The following is a 20,842-nucleotide window of genomic DNA, read 5'->3' on the forward strand; positions in this document are numbered from 1 at the left end:
CAATTTACTAGGCCAAAGCCTTGCGGCCTCGGCCTCTAACATAGCGGATAGACTAAGCAATTCCCCGCTACTCCCCGCAAGATCACTGGACCTAAACGCACCCTTCAATCCAGCGGATCTATGCTACAAAATCTCTGAGAAGCTAAATTGAGCTTATCTGATCCCAACCGACTGTCAATCGCTGCTCAGCTATATCTATAGAGACTCTGTTATCTGGACTGTTACTATTGCTGCATGTACAGAAAATCTTCAGTAAAAGTTCCTGCAAGTTTTCAGTTAACAGTGGTTGTGGACAATCCTTTATTTCTGCATCACCTATTGCTCTTGGGAAGGGTGGCAATAGGCCTATCAAGATTACAGTATTTAACCCTCACCCTGGCGTCACGAGTGACAAGGGTTAACAGCGCCCTTTATTATTCCGAACAGCAACGCCCTAACTACCCTACACCCCCACAAGGCTTTATCAACCAAAGTTACCACATATCTATATCTCAAATCTATCTATCTCATATCTATCTATCTATCTATCTATCTATCTAATAAACGAAAGGCAACAGCACTCCCATAAGATGCAAAAAAGTTAGGTCTTTATAAAAAGTTAGGTCTTTATTCACACAAGCGTGAAGGTGGCGACGTTTCGGCTAGCTCACCTAGCCATTATCAAGCCCTTGATAATGGCTTGATAATGGCTTGATAATGGCTAGGTGAGCTAGCCGAAACATTGCCACCTTCACTCTTGTGTGAATAAAGACCTAACTAACTTTTTATAAAGACCTAACTTTTTATAAAGACCTAACTTTTTTGCATCTTATGGGAGTGCGGTTGCCTTTCGTTTATTACTTGGGGAGATTTGCGACCGGGATCTGCAGTGTTACGCCGAGCGCTCCGGGTCCCCGCTCCTCCCCGGAGCGCTCGCTTCTCTCTCGCTACCGCAGCGCTCCGGGCAGCTCCACTGACCCGGTGCGCTGCGATACCGTCTCCAGCCGGGATGCGATTCGCGATGCGGGTAGCGCCCGCTCGCGATGCGCATCCCGGCTCCCGTACCTGACTCGCTCTCCGTCTGTCCTGTCCCGGCGCGCGCGGCCCCGCTCCCTAGGGCGCGCGCGCGCCGGGTCTCTGCGATTTAAAGGGCCACTGCGCCGCTGATTGGCGCAGTGGTTCCAATTAGTGTGTTCACCTGTGCACTCCCTATTTATACCTCACTTCCCCTTCACTCCCTCGCCGGATCTTGTTGCCATTGTGCCAGTGAAAGCGTTTCCTTGTGTGTTCCTAGCCTGTGTTCCAGACCTCCTGCCGTTGCCCCTGACTACGATCCTTGCTGCCTGCCCCGACCTTCTGCTACGTCCGACCTTGCTCTTGTCTACTCCCTTGTACCGCGCCTATCTTCAGCAGTCAGAGAGGTTGAGCCGTTGCTAGTGGATACGACCTGGTCACTACCGCCGCAGCAAGACCATCCCGCTTTGCGGCGGGCTCTGGTGAAAACCAGTAGTGACTTAGAACCGATCCACTAGCACGGTCCACGCCAATCCCTCTCTGGCACAGAGGATCCACTACCTGCCAGCCGGCATCGTGACAGTAGATCCGGCCATGGATCCCGCTGAAGTTCCTCTGCCAGTTGTCGCTGACCTCACCACGGTGGTCGCCCAGCAGTCACAACAGATAGCGCAACAAGGCCAACAGCTGTCTCAACTGACCGTGATGCTACAGCAGCTACTACCACAGCTTCAGCAATCATCTCCTCCGCCAGCTCCTGCACCTCCTCCGCAGCGAGTGGCCGCTTCTGGTCTACGACTATCCTTGCCGGATAAATTTGATGGGGACTCTAAATTCTGCCGTGGCTTTCTTTCCCAATGTTCCCTGCACTTGGAGATGATGTCGGACCAGTTCCCTACTGAAAGGTCTAAGGTGGCTTTCGTAGTCAGCCTTCTGTCTGGAAAAGCTCTGTCATGGGCCACACCGCTCTGGGACCGCAATGACCCCGTCACTGCCTCTATACACTCCTTCTTCTCGGAAATTCGAAGTGTCTTTGAGGAACCTGCCCGAGCCTCTTCTGCTGAGACTGCCCTGTTGAACCTGGTCCAGGGTAATTCTTCCGTTGGCGAGTACACCGTACAATTCCGTACTCTTGCTTCAGAATTATCCTGGAATAATGAGGCCCTCTGCGCGACCTTTAAAAAAGGCCTATCCAGCAACATTAAAGATGTTCTGGCCGCACGAGAAATCCCTGCTAACCTACATGAACTCATCCATCTTGCCACTCGCATTGACATGCGTTTTTCCGAAAGGCGTCAGGAGCTCCGCCAGGATATGGACTTTGTTCGCACAAGGCGTTTTTTCTCCCCGGCTCCTCTCTCCTCTGGTCCCCTGCAATCCGTTCCTGTGCCTCCCGCCGTGGAGGCTATGCAGGTCGACCGGTCTCGCCTGACACCTCAAGAGAGGACACGACGCCGCATGGAGAATCTCTGCCTGTACTGTGCCAGTACCGAACACTTCCTGAAGGATTGTCCTATCCGTCCTCCCCGCCTGGGAAGACGTACGCTGACTCCGCACAAAGGTGAGACAGTCCTTGATGTCTACTCTGCTTCTCCACGTCTTACTGTGCCTGTGCGGATATCTGCCTCTGCCTTCTCCTTCTCTACTATGGCCTTCTTGGATTCCGGATCTGCAGGAAATTTTATTTTGGCCTCTCTCGTCAACAGGTTCAACATCCCAGTGACCAGTCTCGCCAGACCCCTCTACATCAATTGTGTAAACAATGAAAGATTGGACTGTACCATACGTTTCCGCACTGAGCCCCTTCTAATGTGCATCGGACCTCATCACGAGAAGATTGAATTTTTGGTCCTCCCCAATTGCACTTCCAAAATCCTCCTTGGACTACCCTGGCTTCAACTCCATTCCCCAACCCTGGATTGGTCCTCTGGGGAGATCAAGAGTTGGGGGCCCTCTTGTTTCCCAGTACCCCTTGCCGTGACTCTGTGGTTCCCCCTGTAACCGGTCTCCCTAAGGCCTATATGGACTTTGCGGATGTTTTTTGCAAAAAACAAGCTGAGACTCTACCTCCTCACAGGCCTTATGATTGTCCTATTGACCTCCTCCCGGGCACTACTCCACCCCGGGGCAGAATCTATCCTCTGTCCGCCCCAGAGACTCTTGCTATGTCGGAGTACATCCAGGAAAATTTAAAAAAAGGCTTTATCCGTAAATCCTCCTCTCCTGCCGGAGCCGGATTTTTCTTTGTGTCCAAAAAAGATGGCTCTCTACGTCCTTGCATTGACTACCGCGGTCTTAATAAAATCACGGTAAAGAACCGCTACCCCCTACCCCTCATCTCTGAACTCTTTGATCGCCTCCAAGGTGCCCACATCTTTACCAAACTGGACTTAAGAGGTGCTTATAATCTCATCCGCATCAGAGAGGGGGATGAATGGAAAACGGCATTTAACACTAGAGATGGACACTTTGAGTATCTGGTCATGCCCTTTGGCCTGTGCAACGCCCCTGCCGTCTTCCAAGACTTTGTTAATGAAATTTTTCGTGATCTCTTATACTCCTGTGTTGTTGTATATCTGGACGATATCCTGATTTTTTCTGCCAATCTAGAAGAACACCGCCAGCATGTCCGTATGGTTCTTCAGAGACTTCGTGACAATCAACTTTATGCCAAGATAGAGAAATGTCTGTTTGAATGCCAATCTCTTCCTTTCCTAGGATACTTGGTCTCTGGCCAGGGACTACAAATGGATCCAGACAAACTCTCTGCCGTCTTAGATTGGCCACGCCCCTCCGGACTCCGTGCTATCCAACGTTTTTTGGGGTTCGCCAATTATTACAGGCAATTTATTCCACATTTTTCTACCGTTGTGGCCCCTATCGTGGCTTTAACCAAAAAAAATGCCAATCCCAAGTCTTGGCCTCCTCAAGCGGAAGACGCCTTTAAACGGCTCAAGTCTGCCTTTTCTTCGGCTCCCGTGCTCTCCAGACCTGACCCATCTAAACCCTTCCTATTGGAGGTTGATGCCTCCTCTGTAGGAGCTGGAGCGGTCCTTCTACAAAAAAATTCTTCCGGGCATGCTGTTACTTGTGGTTTTTTTTCTAGGACCTTCTCTCCGGCGGAGAGGAACTACTCCATCGGGGATCGAGAGCTTCTAGCCATTAAATTAGCACTTGAGGAATGGAGGCATCTGCTGGAGGGATCAAGATTTCCAGTTATTATTTACACCGATCACAAGAACCTCTCCTATCTCCAGTCTGCCCAACGGCTGAATCCTCGCCAGGCCAGGTGGTCTCTGTTCTTTGCCCGATTTAACTTTGAAATTCACTTTCGGCCTGCCGATAAGAACATTAGGGCCGATGCTCTCTCTCGTTCCTCGGATGCCTCGTAAGTTGAACTCTCTCCGCAACACATCATTCCTCCTGACTGCCTGATTTCCACTTCTCCAGCCTCCATCAGGCAAACTCCTCCAGGAAAGACCTTCGTCTCTCCACGCCAACGCCTCGGAATCCTCAAATGGGGTCATTCCTCCCACCTCGCAGGTCATGCGGGCATCAAAAAGTCCTTGCAACTCATCTCTCGCTTCTATTGGTGGCCGACTCTGGAGACGGATGTCGTGGACTTTGTGCGAGCCTGCACTGTCTGTGCCCGGGATAAGACTCCTCGCCAGAAGCCCGCTGGTTTTCTTCATCCTCTGCCTGTCCCTGAACAGCCTTGGTCTCTGATTGGTATGGATTTTATTACAGACCTACCCCCATCCCGTGGCAACACTGTTGTTTGGGTGGTCGTTGATCGATTCTCCAAGATGGCACATTTCATCCCTCTTCCTGGTCTTCCTTCAGCGCCTCAGTTGGCTAAACAATTTTTTGTACACATTTTTCGTCTTCACGGGTTGCCCACACAGATAGTCTCGGATAGAGGCGTCCAATTCGTGTCAAAATTCTGGAGGGCTCTCTGTAAACAACTCAAGATTAAATTAAACTTTTCTTCTGCATATCATCCTCAATCCAATGGACAAGTAGGAAGAATTAACCAGGTCTTGGGTGATTATTTACGACATTTTGTTTCCTCCCGCCAGGATGATTGGGCAGATCTTCTACCATGGGCCGAATTCTCGTATAACTTTAGAGTCTCTGAATCTTCCTCCAAATCCCCATTTTTCGTGGTGTACGGCCGTCACCCTCTTCCCCCCCTCCCTATTCCCTTGCCCTCTGGTTTGCCCGCTGTAGATGAAGTGACTCGTGATCTTTCCACCATATGGAAAGAGACCCAAGATTCTCTTTTACAGGCTTCATCTCGCATGAAAAAGTTTGCCGATAAGAAAAGAAGAGCTCCCCCCATTTTTGCTCCCGGAGACAAGGTATGGCTCTCCGCTAAATATGTCCGCTTTCGTGTCCCCAGTTACAAACTGGGTCCACGCTATCTTGGTCCTTTCAAAGTCTTGTGCCAAATTAATCCCGTCTCTTACAAACTTCTTCTTCCTCCTTCTCTCCGTATTCCTAATGCCTTTCATGTCTCTCTTCTTAAACCACTCATCATCAACCGTTTCTCTCCCAAATTAGTTTCTCCCACTCCTGTCTCCGGTTCTTCTGACGTCTTCTCAGTGAAAGAGATACTGGCCTCCAAGACGGTCAGAGGAAAAAGGTTCTTTTTGGTGGATTGGGAGGGCTGTGGACCTGAAGAGAGATCCTGGGAACCTGAGGACAACATCCTAGACAAAAGTCTGCTCCTCAGGTTCTCAGGCTCTAAGAAGAGGGGGAGACCCAAGGGGGGGGGTGCTGTTACGCCGAGCGCTCCGGGTCCCCGCTCCTCCCCGGAGCGCTCGCTTCTCTCTCGCTACCGCAGCGCTCCGGGCAGCTCCACTGACCCGGTGCGCTGCGATACCGTCTCCAGCCGGGATGCGATTCGCGATGCGGGTAGCGCCCGCTCGCGATGCGCATCCCGGCTCCCGTACCTGACTCGCTCTCCGTCTGTCCTGTCCCGGCGCGCGCGGCCCCGCTCCCTAGGGCGCGCGCGCGCCGGGTCTCTGCGATTTAAAGGGCCACTGCGCCGCTGATTGGCGCAGTGGTTCCAATTAGTGTGTTCACCTGTGCACTCCCTATTTATACCTCACTTCCCCTTCACTCCCTCGCCGGATCTTGTTGCCATTGTGCCAGTGAAAGCGTTTCCTTGTGTGTTCCTAGCCTGTGTTCCAGACCTCCTGCCGTTGCCCCCGACTACGATCCTTGCTGCCTGCCCCGACCTTCTGCTACGTCCGACCTTGCTTCTGTCTACTCCCTTGTACCGCGCCTATCTTCAGCAGTCAGAGAGGTTGAGCCGTTGCTAGTGGATACGACCTGGTCACTACCGCCGCAGCAAGACCATCCCGCTTTGCGGCGGGCTCTGGTGAAAACCAGTAGTGACTTAGAACCGATCCACTAGCACGGTCCACGCCAATCCCTCTCTGGCACAGAGGATCCACTACCTGCCAGCCGGCATCGTGACATGCAGCAACTGAACGCACCCTATCACCATTGCACATATCCTGTGAGTGCTGCTCTCTTGCTATTATCTCGCTATTATCTCGCTATTTGGCCGACAAATTGTGAGCTAAGTACCTCACTTTTTCATTTTTTGCACTATAGCTGTATAGCATTTCATGTTTTATCTGTATCATTGTGCTAGCAGTGTGCTGCTGTATTCTCCTGTTGCTGTATATTTAGCCCAGCAGCCTGCACCTGTATGCCAGGTCCATATAATAGTTTGGTATCAGTAGTGCTGGCCAATTTATCCTTGTTTGTGTTATACATGACTAGGGGATATTATAGCTGCTATGACCCCCCACCAGATCATCTATCATTTAACACCTTTAACTTAATCTTAACTTATTCCCTCCGATAAATGACATAAGACATGTGTTGGTTAAACAAAGGCCACAGCAGCCCATTTATTAAATAACATAAATAATCAATTACAACATTGTAAACCGATGTATGAACGTCATACATAACAATATAACCTGTCCTAACATTAGGATGTCTATTAGCGCAGGAGAAGAACCCGAGGGGCACCGTTACCAGACCACAGGTGATGGGATCTTCACTTGCTCCTAGCCGTAGCTCACCTGCACAGGAGCACCATTTTGTGAAGCCCACCAACCTGAATTCCACCTTCGGGCTGGGAACCGCTCCCAGCCCACCTCCACACCATCCAACATACCATGCCCATCCACTGGTGCCTCCCCAGATTCCTCTCCTGACCCCGCCACAACGGGGACAAGTGACCCCTTACTTGCCCCCGTTCCTCCACAGCCTCAATGCCCTCTCCACCGTCTCCTTCAACTCAAGAAGCCAAAGATCCATACCCATCCCATTAAGATGAATACCATCCGAGGCCACAAAATCCGCACCCCCTTCCTCCAAATCCCGGTGCCGCGCCACCAGACCCCCATTCCTGGCCACGAACTTACTCACCTTATTCACCTTAATCCTCGCCTTGTTGATCGCCACCACTGACCGAGCCTGCCTTCATTTCTGCCTGGCAACCATCTCGGACCACACCAGGACCAAATCCGGGAAAGAAGACCACAAGCGCAACAGGTCCAGTTTAATGTCCCTGATCAAGTCTCGAGACCTGCGCACCCCCAAATCATTCCCACCTAAATGGACAACTAGGACATCTGGGGACCGGTCCAGCTGAACAAAGAACTGGACCCTGGACAACAGTTCTGACCACCTCATGCCCCCCTTACCCAACCAGCGAACCTGGGCCACTGAACCGTCCAACCCCAACTGTCTGCCCGCCGACCGAACCCCCGCCCGTACTGCCCCACGCGTCACATATGAATGGCCGACAATCCAGACAAGCCCAGCCGCTCCACCTGAAACGACAAAAGAAAATAATACAGTACAACCCACAAGCGCAAACCCACGCACATCACAACAAATGAGGACGAACGTACAGCCTATACCTCTCAGATTCCCACCTCCCAATCCGCTTAACCATCTCCGGTCCCAGGCCCCACCGAGACGCCTCGGTCGCCGCACCTATCCGGAAGGAATGAGAACTGTATTCCTCCGCCACGTATCCCGCTGCACGCAAACACTTACGGAAAACCCCCACAAACTGAAAACGAGACAGAAAACCCCCGTCAGCATGGACCAGCAACGGACCCACAACCCCCACCCGCAAAGCCAAAAACGCGGAGTAACAAGCCACCGGGCACATCCCCGAACTCCCCTGTCGCGCCAAACGCACCACCGCCCCCCGACCCATCTGATCCGTCTTCGACCGCCAAACGCGGCACTGCAAAACCCTTTCCACCAAAACCACATCCGAAAAAAGAAGCCCCCCGGCCCGACAACGATTAGGAGACACCAACTCCGATATACGAAAAGCCCCGAAAAACGCCAACGCAAAAGCTAAACGGAACAAACATTGCTCATATACCGAAAAACACACCCCAGTCAATAAAGAACCCAAGAGCAACAACAAAGAAAACATCACCGGTTTGCGCAAATCCCTAGAACTAGCCCCCTTATGAAACCCCCGCACCGCCTGCCGCACCAAAAAAGACTTTGTCCCATCCGGCACTCCCATGATTTTTAGGTGATGAGGAAAAAACTTAAAGGATAGGGGATAAGATGCCTGATCGCGGGGGGTCCTGCCGCTGGGGACCCCGTGATCTTGCACACTGCACCCCGTTAAAATCAGTCACCGGAGCGAACATGCTCCGGGTCTGATTACCAGCGACCACGGGGCAAGCGGCGTGTGATGTCACTCCTCCGCCCCCGTGTGACGTCACGCTCCGTCCCTCAATGCAAGCCTATGGGAGGGGGCGTGACGGCTGTCACGCCCCCTCCCATAGGCTTGCATTGAGGGGCGTAGCGTGACGTCACACGGGGGCAGAGGCGTGACATCACACGCCGCCTGCCCCGTGGTCGCCGGTAATCAGACCCGGAGCGAACATGCTCCAGGGACTGATTTTAACGGGGTGTGGTGTGCAAGATCACGGGGGTCCCCAGCGGCGGATAGGGGATAAGATGTCTAAGCACCGGAGTACCCCTTTAACCCCTTAAGGACACATGACGTACTGGAACGTCATGTGTCCACTCCCGATCTATAACGCGGGGCCACGGCGTGGCCCCGCGTCATAGCGGTTCGGGCCCGGCCTCTAACAACGGCCGGGACCCGTGGCTAATAGCGCGCGGCATTGATCGCTGTGCCGCGCGCTATTAACCCTTTAGACGCGGCGTTCAAAGTTGAACGCCGCGTCTAAAGTGAAACCGAAAGCATGCCGGCTAGCTCAGTGGGCTGTTCGGGATAGCCGCGGTGAAATCTCGGCATCCCGAACAGCTGACAGGACAGCGGGAGGGCCCCTACCTGCCTCCTCGCTGTCCGATCGCCGAATGACTGCTCAGTGCCTGAGATCCAGGCATGAGCAGTCATGCGGCAGAATCATCGATCACTGGTTTCTTATGAGAAACCAGTGATCAATGTAAAAGATCAGTGTGTGCAGTGTTATAGGTCCCTATGGGACCTATAACACTGCAAAAAAAAAGTGCAAAAAAAAAGTGAATAAACATCATTTAACCCCTTCCCTATTAAAAGTTTGAATCACCCCCCTTTTCCCATAAAAGAAAAAACACAGTGTAAATAAAAATAAAAATAAACATAAATGGTATCGCCGCGTGCGGAAATGTCCGAGTTATAAAAATATATCGTTAATTAAACCGCACGGTCAATGGCGTGCGCGCAAAAAAATTCCAAAGTCCAAAATAGTGCATTTTTGGTCACTTTCTATATCATGAAAAAATGAATAAAAAGCGATCAATAAGTCCTATCAATGCAAAAATGATACCGTTAAAAACTTCAGATCACGGCGCAAAAAATGAGCCCTCATACCGCCCCATACACGGAAAAATAAAAAAGTTATAGGGGTCAGAAGATGACAATTTTAAACGTATACATTTTTCTGCATGAAGTTATGATTTTTTCCAGAAGTGCGACAAATTCAAACCTGTATAAGTAGGGTATCATTTTAATCGTATGGACCTACAGAATACATATGAGGTGTCATTTTTACCGAAAAATGTACTACGTAGAAACGGAAGCCCCCAAAAGTTACAAAATGGCGTTTTTTTTTTCAATTTTGTCTCACAATGATTTTTTTTCCCGTTTCACCGTAGATTTTTGGGCACAATGACTGACGTCATTACAAAGTAGAATTGGTGGTGCAAAAAATAAGCCATCATATGGATTTTTAGGTGCAAAATTGAAAGAGTTATGATTTTTTAAAGGCAAGGAGCAAAAAACGAAAATGCAAAAACGGAAAAACCCCCGGTCCTTAAGGGGTTAAGTGCAAAAACGGAAAAACCCGTGGCCCTTAAGGGGTTAAAAGGATTCTAATAAAGTGGACATTTTATCACTGCTGGATCGATATCTACCCTTTTTTAGGACACCCTGTACCCAGGCATGCTGAGAGATGTAGTTCTACAACAGCTGGAGGTCCACAGTTTGGAGACCACTGGTAGGTTCCCAGAAGCAGCCCTGCCCTGTGGATATACCATAACTCTTCTTGTATCAGTATACCCCGCTGTCATTTCCCAGGAATGTTCTGCTGGATCAGGTCATTGACAAAGCAATAAACCTCAATGTAAATTAGCGTAAAGCTGTTAATGACAACGTCACATGGGGTCAAGGGTCACCTGTATAGTGCGGAGTGTCATGGTTACAACCACATAACGTCACATACTCAGCTTTACTCTTGGGGTTCGCCCACTAAAAGTCCCAGTAAAATGACAGCAAAATTTGCTGGCACATGTATGACGGGAGAATTTTGCAATTTTTGGGAGATAACTTGACATTTTACATCACTGAGGATAATTAATGCTTTGTAACAAGATTTTCCCATTATCTTAATTTGAATAGCCGGCTTGTATTACCATAAATCCCCTGCAGTTGGCGCTATAACAGCCTCATAATAGGCTAGAACAACTATTTATCTATCTATCTATCTCATATCTATCTATCTATCTATCTATCTATCTCATATCTACCTATCCATCTCATATCTACCTATCCATCTCATATCTACCTATCCATCTCATATCTACCTATCCATCTCATATCTACCTATCCATCTCATATCTACCTATCCATCTCATATCTACCTATCTCATATCTACCTATCTATCTATCTATCTCATATTTATCTATCTATCTCATATCTACCTATCTCATATCTATCTATCTCATATCTATCTATCTATCTATCTATCTCATATCTACCTATCTATCTCATATCTCCAGGAGGTAATGGAGTAAATCCCCTTTGTCCTTAGAACAGTGTTTCCCAAACAGTGTGCCTCCAGCTGTTGCCAAAATGCAACTCAAGAATATGGGTCACTACTGTGGTAGATGTATACAATGACATTGGCTAATCCCTCAACACTGATGTTAAAATTGAGACAGTCACCAGTATATCCTTATATGAAGGACACACCAGAGCCCGCACACCAACGCCAAGGTTTCTCAATTTGGTGCGAGACCTAACGCTAACCTACCTGTGCGTGATAAACAGAACAGGGGCCAGTGGGCAATTACGGCAGCATTCGGCTGGCTCACAACTTCCTTCCAGATACCCTCCAGTGTTACTACGCACACATGCAATGGGAGGAGGGAGGCAAGCTGCAAGCCCCACCTGAGTTGGCTAATATGGGTGCCTGGCCTCACAGGTGCTACCTTAATGCTGCCTGGTAGATATTCAAGGCGCATTAATGTTGGAGTTTACACACCTCCAAATTTAAAATTTAAACAAACAACAAAAAACGTGGTCTCAAATGGCTGGAGGTGCTCAACCCCAAATGCGGTTGTGCATTTATACTGGGGGAGCAGATCCTGCCCTTGTAGTCCGTTGCTAGGGGCGATCCCCAGCATAAAAATGCATACAATGGAGGATGCCTGCAGCGGACTACAAGTGCCACAATAGAATCCTACACCAGATAAACGGTGTGGATGTGTAACAATTAGAATACAATACAGAAATGTAGGTGCACTACTGTGGTAGATGTAAACAATACATTGGCTATCCCTCAGGTGGGGCTTGCAGCTTGCCTCCCTCCTCCCATTGCATGTGTGCTCAGTCACGCTGGAGGGTATCTGGAAGGAAGTTGTGAGCCAGCCGAATGCTGCCGTAATTGCCCACTGGCCCCTGTTCTGTTTATAAAGCACAGGTAGGACTAGCGTTAGGTCTCGCACCAAATTGAGAAACCTTGGCGTTGGTGCGCGGGCTCAGGTGTGTCCTTCATATAAGGATACACTGGCGAATGTCTCAATTTTAACATCAGTGTTGAGGGATTAGCCAATGTCATTGTATACATCTACCACAGTAGTGCATCCATATTCTTGTATTGTATTCTAATTGTTACATATCCACACCCTTTATCTGGTGTAGGATTCTATTGTGGCACTTGTAGTCCGCTGCAGGCATCCTCCATTGTATGCATTTTTATGCTGGGGATCGCCCTTAGCAACGGACTACAAGGGCAGGATCTGCTCCCCCAGTATAAATGCACAACCGCATTTGGGGTTGAGCACTTCCAGCCATTTGAGACCACGTTTTTTGTTGTTTGCCAAAATGCAACTCCCAGCAAGCCTGGACAGCCTTCGGCTGTCCGCGCTTGCTGGGAGTTGCAGTTTTGCAACAGCTGGAGGCACACTATTTTGGAAACACTGCTCTCAGCATTGCAGTTGGTCTCTTAACCACTGCCCAGACCATGATACCTGCTGCTTAGCATGCTGGGAGTTGTGGTTTTGCAACAGCTGGAGGTACACTGGTCAGGAAACACTGCTCTGAACATTGCTGTTGGTCTCCCATCCCCTGCCCAGACCATGATACCTGCTGCTTAGCATGCTGGGAGTTGTAGTTTTGAAACAGCTGGAGGCACACTGTTTGGGAAACACTTCTCTAAACATTGCTGTTGGTCTCCCATACACTGCCCAGACCATGACACCTGCTGCTTAGCATTCTGGGAGTTGTGGTTTTGCAACAGCTGGAGGTACACTGGTCAGGAAACACTGCTCTAAACATTGCTGTTGGTCTCCCATCCACCGCCCAGACCATGACACCTGCTGCTTAGCAATGCTGGGTGATGTGGTTTTGCAACAGCTGAAGGCACACTGGTTGGGAAACACTGCCGTAGATGAAGTAAGATTCTGTCCAGGGCTGCTGCACTTGTCCCTATCTAAAGGGGGCACCACTGGCCTTGATGCCCATTCCCTGGACATAGGGTGGTATTGGTAACCTGGTACTGTATGGTATGATTACTTGTACATGATCATTGTATTACAGGGCACTATATGATACTCAATGGGAACTCCCTTGAAAAGTTTTATTTATTTTTATTTTTATGGAAGAACATTTCAAGTAAGACAGTATGGAGAAGATGGCAAATTGCGCAGTTAAATAATGCGATACATTACAGATTAGCAGTTTCGCGTCCCGCTTGACCCCGCTTCTGATTTTCCGAGTCTTCTCATCTCCATTTGCTTTTAATTCTAACACTTGTATGAGGAGAAGCCAAGTCTGAACATGAACGACAGAAGCGGAGATAAAAGCGAGCAAACGGGAGGTCGGGAGCAGAGGAACAGCCGGTGAACTTGGCTCCTGCTGTTTAAACTGGGAATCAGGTTGTTTGCATTCACCGAGCGGCGCAGAACGGCGCCTCAGATAATAAGCGTCATAAAATCAGCAGCTCAGTCATAATGACATAGAAGTCATCGCCACAAATGTCCTAAGTTTGTTCAACTTTTGCAAACTTTTTAAACAACTTTTAATTTATTTTTTTACTACTGAATGCTATTGTGTCTACCAAACATTATGGGGGAGATTTATCAAAAAAATTTTTTTTTTTTTTTTGTGAAAGAAGCGATCTGATTGGTTGCTATGGGCAATTCAGCAATTTTTTTTTTCTGTAGAGTTTTTACCTGCACAGACCATGCAACACATTGGCACCGATTTACTATTGTAAACCCGATATGTCTTGTCTGGTTGTGCGCCAAATTCTGGCACATTGCGCCAGAAATTCTGTCTGCGCCAAAATTTTAACCAGAATTAAAAAAAAAAAAAAATCCTGATCAACTCTCCATTTTACTAAAAACAGAAAAAAAGGGTGTGACCGTCTGGAAAAGGGAAGAGATAGGGAAAAAAAAAAGCAGAAGCGGCACTAATAATGCAGTTAATCCCAGATGAGGGAGGCTGGTGGAGATGTACGTAAAATTTGCTCCCCTTAGTGTGTTGTGCGGGTAGGCATAACACTGTATAGCGCTTGTCGGGAGGCAGCCGGCCGTTGCGGCAGCGGCTCGAGTGCAGAAGAGAACAGCTGGAAAGAGAGGAGCCTCTCTGGACCAGGAGGAAAAATCCAATTATTAGGCTCTAAAGGCCTGGAGACTCCAGATGTGTAAATCAATGCCGTCTTTATTCAGTCAAGGATGGCAGTTTACAGCAAGGACAACGCGTTTCAAAGGTTACACCTTCTTCAGGTCCATTTACATGTGTTACATAATGCACACTATATATACACAAAGTTTTATTCAAAAGTTTTTTTGAATAAAATTTTGTGTATATATAGACCCTCATTTACTTAGAAAATCGGGTTGTAAGTTTATCTTGCTTTCTTACCCGACTGCTTTTTTCCCCTGGTATTTATTATTATGTCGCATCCTGTTTGTCGCACGTGGGTTTTGTTGGTTTTGGTTTCCAACTCCTCTGAGTTGTCAGGAAAAAATCCACAACAATTCAACAAATTCGGGTTGGAAACCTTGATAAATACGTGGGAAAGCATGTATCTGGACCTGAAGAAGAAGGTGTAACCTTTGAAACGCGTTGTCCTTGCTGTAAACTGCCATCCTTGACTGAATAAAGACGGCATTGATTTACACATCTGAAGTCTCCAGGAGTGCGCCTTTAAAGCCTAATAATTGGATTTTTTCCTCCTTGTCTAGAGAGGTCAGTCCTGCCAGGCTCCTCTCTTTCCAGCTGTTCTCTTCTTTCTGGAAAAGGGGGCGTGGCCGCTGAAAAGGGGCGTGGTCCCAACATTTTTACAAAAACCCAACATACTTACTAAGGTTTCAACAGAAAATGTGGTGGATTTGAGCTGAGGAAAACCAGACAGATCAGAACATGTGTAAAAAAAAAAGCAAAATGTAGGGAAACCTTACTAAATACCGTGGAAAAATACCTGTCGGGAATCAAAACCCTCAAAGAAAACTACACAACACTCTTAGTAAATCACCCCCATTGGGGGTGATTTACTAAGAGTGTTGTGTCGTTTTCTTTGTGGGTTTTGAGCCAGTGGCTCTTCCTTCCTGTCAAACTTTCCACCGAGGGCTGTATTTAAAGGGGTATTCCAGGAAAAAACATTTTTATATATATATATATCAACTGGCTCCAGAAAGTTAAACAGATTTGTAAATTACTTCTATTAAAAAATCTTAATCCTTTCAGTACTTATGAGCTTCTGAAGTTAAGGTTGTTCTTTTCTGTCTAAGTGCTCTCTGATAACACGTGTCTTGGGAACCGCCCAGTTTAGAAGCAAATCCCCATAGCAAACCTCTTCTAAACTGGGCAGTTCCCAAGACACGTGTCATCAGAGAGCACTTAGACAGAAAAGAACAACCTTAACTTCAGGAGCTCATAAGTACTGAAAGGATTGAGATTTTTTAATAGAAGTAATTTACAAATCTGTTCGGGGACGACGGGACATCACCCCAAAAGCGTGAATGTCCTGCCGGATCGGGACGGTTAGGAGGTACGCTTTTCCCTACGTTTTGCTTATTTTTTTTTTTTTTTACACCTGCTCTGAACTGTGGGGTTTTCAGAGCTCAAATCCACTACTTTTTATGTGGGAACAGTAGTAAATATGTTGGGATTTTTTCAAAGTGTCGGGGCCACGCCTCTTTTGTCGGAACCTTGCCCTTTTCTTCAGAGGCCACACCCCTTTTTCTGGGTTTTCCTTGTAAAACAGAGAGTTTTTGGGGGGTTTTTGCTCATAAAATCTGATGCACGAAACGTGAGACACAATTTGGGTGCAAAACCGAACAAAAAGAGTCAGGATCACGTTAGTAAAAATTCACAGAGCAGAATTTATGCGTGTGGAATTCCACAAGCGCAAATTCAGAAGTGTGAATGGTAGCGCAGAATCCCATAGAAGTCTATGGGCTCTAATTTGAGGCAGAATTCTGCCGTGTAAATAGAGAGGACTACACAACTTCCTGTTAGGGTTATTTCAATTAAAAGCATACTGAATCTACCACATTTTGTGTTAACACTGTATTAGTAAGTTATATATATATATATATATATATATATATATATATATATATTTGGGTGATTAATACATTCTTTTTATAACAGAATATACCTTTAACCCCTTAAGGACCAGGCCATTTTACACCTTAAGGACCAGAGCGTTTTTTGCAAATCTGACCACTGTCACTTTAAACATTAAGAACTCTGGAATGCTTTTAGTTATCATTCTCATTCCGAGACTGTTTTTTCGTGACATATTGTAACTTGCATCCTTTCTTGGTGAAAAATCCCCAAATTTGATGAAAAAAATGAAAATTTAGCATTTTTCTAACTTTGAAGCTCTCTGCTTGTAAGGAAAATGGATATTCAAAATATTTTTTTTTTTGGGTTCACATATACAATATGTCTACTTTATGTTTGCATCATGAAATTTATGAGTTTTTACTTTTGGAAGACACCAGAGGCTTCAAAGTTCAGCAGCAATTTTGAAATTTTTCACAAAATTTTCAAACTCGCTATTTTTCATGGACCAGTTCAGGTTTGAAGTGGATTTGAAGGGTCTTCATATTAGAAATACCCCATAAAAGACCCCATTATAAAAACTACACCCCCCAAATTACCGTATATACTCGAGTATAAGCCGAGTTTTTCAGCACGATTTTTCGTGCTGAAAACACCCCCCTCGGCTTATACTCGAGTGAACTCTCCACCCGCAGTGGTCTTCAACCTGCGGACCTCCAGAGGTTTCAAAACTACAACTCCCAGCAAGCCCGGGCAGCCATCGGCTGTCCGGGCTTGCTGGGAGTTGTAGTTTTGAAACCTCCGGAGGTCCGCAGGTTGAAGACCACTGCGGCCTTCGACATCATCCAGCCCCCTCTCACCCCCTTTAGTTCTGTACAGTACTCGCCTCCGCTCGGCGCTGGTCCGGTGCTGCAGGACTGTCCGGTGAGGAGGTGGTCCGGTGGGATAGTGGTTCCGGGCTGCTATCTTCACCGGGGAGGCCTCTTCTAAGCGCTTCGGGCCCGGCCTCAGAATAGTCACGTTGCCTTGACAACGACGCAGAGGTACGTTCATTGCCAACGTACTTCTGCGTCATTGTAAAGGCAACGCCTCTATTCCGGGCCCGAAGCGCGGAGAAGAGGCGCCCCCGGTGAAGATAGCAGCCCGGAACCACTATCCCACCGGACCACCTCCTCACCGGACAGCCCTGCAGCACCGGACCAGCGCCGAGCGGAGGCGAGTACTGTACAGAACTAAAGGGGGGTGAGAGAGGGCTGGATGATGTCGAAGGCCGCAGTGGTCTTCAACCTGCGGACCTCCGGAGGTTTCAAAACTACAACTCCCAGCAAGCCCGGACAGCCGATGGCTGCCCGGGCTTGCTGGGAGTTGTAATTTTGAAACCTCTGGAGGTCCGCAGGTTGAAGACCACTGAGGGCGGATGATGACAAGAGGATGATGAAGGGGGGGGGTGTGGGATGATGACAAGAGGATGATGAAGGGGGGGGGTGGGGATGATGACAAGGGGATGATGAAGGGGGTTGTGTGGGATGATTACAAGGGGATGATGAAGGGGGGTGGGGATGATGAAGGGGGGTGGGGATGATGACAAGGGGATGATGAAGGGGGGGGGGGTGGGATGATTACAAGGGGATGATGAAGGGGGGTGGGGATGATGACAAGGGGATGATGAAGGGGGGGGTGTGGGATGATGACAAGGGGATGATGACAGGTGATGATGATGAGGGTCTGGATGATGACAGGCGGTGATGATGATGAGGATGTTAATGACGGGTCTGGATGATGACAGGGGGGATGATGTATTTCCCACCCTAGGCTTATACTCGAGTCAATAACTTTTCCTGGGATTTTGGGTTGAAATTAGGGGTCTCAGCTTATACTCGGGTCGGCTTATACTCGAGTATATACGGTATTCAAAATGACATTCAGTAAGTGTATTAACCCTTTAGGTGTTTCACAGGAATAGCAGCAAAGTGAAGGAGAAAATTCAAAATCTTCATTTTTTACACTCGCATGTTCTTGTAGACCCAATTTTTGAATTTTTGCAAGGGGTAAAAAGGAGAAAATTTTAACTTGTATTTGTAGCCCAATTTCTCTCGAGTAAGCACATACCTCATATGTCTATGTAAAGTGTTCGGCGGGCGCAGTAGAGGGCTCAGAAGGGAAGGAGCGACAAATGGTTTTTGGGGGGCATGTCACCTTTAGGAAGCCCCTATCGTGCCAGAACAGCAAAAAAAAACACATGGCATACCATTTTGGAAACTAGACCCCTCGGGGAACGTAACAAGGGGTAATGTGAACCTTAATACCCTACAGGTGTTTCATGACTTTTGCATATGTAAAAAAAAAAAAAAATTTTACCTAAAATGCTTGGTTTCCCAAAAATTTTACATTTTAAAAAAGGGTAATAGCAGAAAATACCCCCCAAAATTTGTAACACAATTTCTCCCGAGTGCGGCGATACCCCATATGTATTCTACGCCAGTGATTCCCAAACAGGGTGCCTCCAGCTGTTGTAAAACTCCCAGCATGCCTAGACAGTCAGTGGCTATCTGGCAATACTGGGAGTTGTTGTTTTGCAACAGATGGAGGCTCCGTTTTGGAAACAGTGGCGTACCAGACGTTTTTCATTTTTATTGGGGAAAGGAGGGGGCTGTGTAGGGGTATGTGTATATGTAGTGTTTTTTACTTTTTATTTTATTGTGTGTTAGTATAGTGTAGTGTAGTGTTTTTAGGGTACAGTCGCACGGGCGGGGGGTTCACAGTAGTTTCTCGCTGGCAGTTTGAGCTGCGGCAGAAAATTTGCCGCAGCTCAAACTTGCAGCCGGATATTTAGTGTAAACCTCCGCCCATGTGAGTGTCCCCTGTACGTTCACATTGAGGGGTTGGGAACATCCAGCTGTTGCAAAACTACAACTCCCAGCATGTACGGTCTATCAGTGCATGCTGGGAGTTGTAGTTTTGCAACAGCGCGAGGCACACTGGTTGTGAAACACCAAGTTTGGTAACAAACAGTGTTTTGCAACCAGTGTGCCTTCAGCTGTTGCAAAAGCTACAACCCCCAGCATGTATGGACAGCGGAAGGGCATAATGGGACTTGTAGTTATGCAACAGCTGGGGGCATACTACTTTGGCTGGGGATGCTGGGGATTGTAGGTATGCAACAGCTGGAAACACACTGGTTTGCTACTTAACTCAGTGTGCCTTCAGCTGTTGCAAAACTACAACTCTCAGCAGTCACCGACAGCCAACGGGCATGCTGGGAGTTGTAGTTATGCAACCAGCAGATGCACCACTACAACTCCCAGCATGCACTTTAGCTGATTGTGCAAGCTGGGAGTTGTAGTTACACAACAGCTGAAGGTACACTTTTCCATAGGAAAAAATGTGCCTCCAGCTGTTGCAAAACTATAAGTCCCAGCATGCCCATAAGGGCATGCTGGGAGTTGTGGTGGTCTGCCTCCTGCTGTTGCATAACTACAGCTCCCAGCATGCCCTTTTTGCATGCTGGGAGCTGTTGCTAAGCAACAGCAGGAGGCTGTCACTCACCTCCTGCTGCTGCCGACACACAGGTCAGTCCCTCGTCGTCGCCGCCGCCGTCGCTCCTGGGGCCCCGATCCCAACATTAACTCCGGGGATCGGGGTCCCCAGCACCCGGAGTGCACGTCCCACACCCACTCACGTCCTCCGGAAGAGGGGCGGAGCGGGTTGCGGGAGTGACACCCGCAGCAGGCGCCCTGATTGGTCGGCCGGTAAAACGGCCGACGAATCAGGGCGATCGTGAGGTGGCACCAGTGCCACCTCACCCCTGCTGGCAATGGCTGTTTGGGGCCGTCTCTGACGGCCCCGATCAGCCAGTAATTCCGGGTCACCGGGTCACTGGAGACCCGATTGACCCGGAATCGCCGCAGATCGCTGGACTGAATTGTCCAGCGATCTGCGGCCATCGCCGACATGGGGGGACATAATGACCCCCCTGGGCGATATGCGGCGATGCCTGCTGAACGATTTCAGCAGGCATCGGGCACCGGCTCCCCTCCGGCTAGCGGCGGGCGGCCGGGAATGGACAGAACGTACTCCTAGGTCCTCGGTCGTTAAGGACTCGGAAACGGGGGCGTAGGAGTACGTTTTTTTTACTTCGTAGGGGGCGTAGGAGTACTTTTTTTTTACTTCTATTATAAAATCTTAATCCTTCCAGTAGTTATTAGCTGCTTAATACTACAGAGGAAATTCTTTTCTTTTTGGAACACAGAGCTCTCTGCTGACATCATGAGCACAGTGCTCTCTGCTGACATCTCTGTCCATTTTAGGAACAGAGAGTTTGCTATGGGGATTTTCTCCTACTCTGGACAGTTCTTAAAATGCACAGAGATGTCAGCAGAGAGCACTGTGGTCATGATGTCAGCAGAGAGCTCTGTGTTCCAAAAAGAAAATAATTTCCTCTGTAGTATTCAACAGCTAATAAGATTTTTTATAGAAGTAATTTACAAATCTGTTTAACTTTCTGGCACCAGATGGGTAGAAAAATGGCAAAAGACTTA

The 20,842-nt window shown here is 48.2% G+C and overlaps 1 protein-coding gene across 1 annotated transcript in view; it reads left to right on the forward strand.

Annotated features, from left to right (window-relative positions):
- Positions 1–20,842, forward strand: part of LOC130363140 (calpain-13-like) — a 212,145-nt gene that overhangs the window by 10,342 nt on the left and 180,961 nt on the right. The window lies entirely within an intron of this gene.

The sequence above is a fragment of the Hyla sarda genome, chromosome 3 (assembly GCF_029499605.1).
Source record: "Hyla sarda isolate aHylSar1 chromosome 3, aHylSar1.hap1, whole genome shotgun sequence".
NCBI classification, from domain to species: Eukaryota; Metazoa; Chordata; class Amphibia; order Anura; family Hylidae; genus Hyla; species Hyla sarda.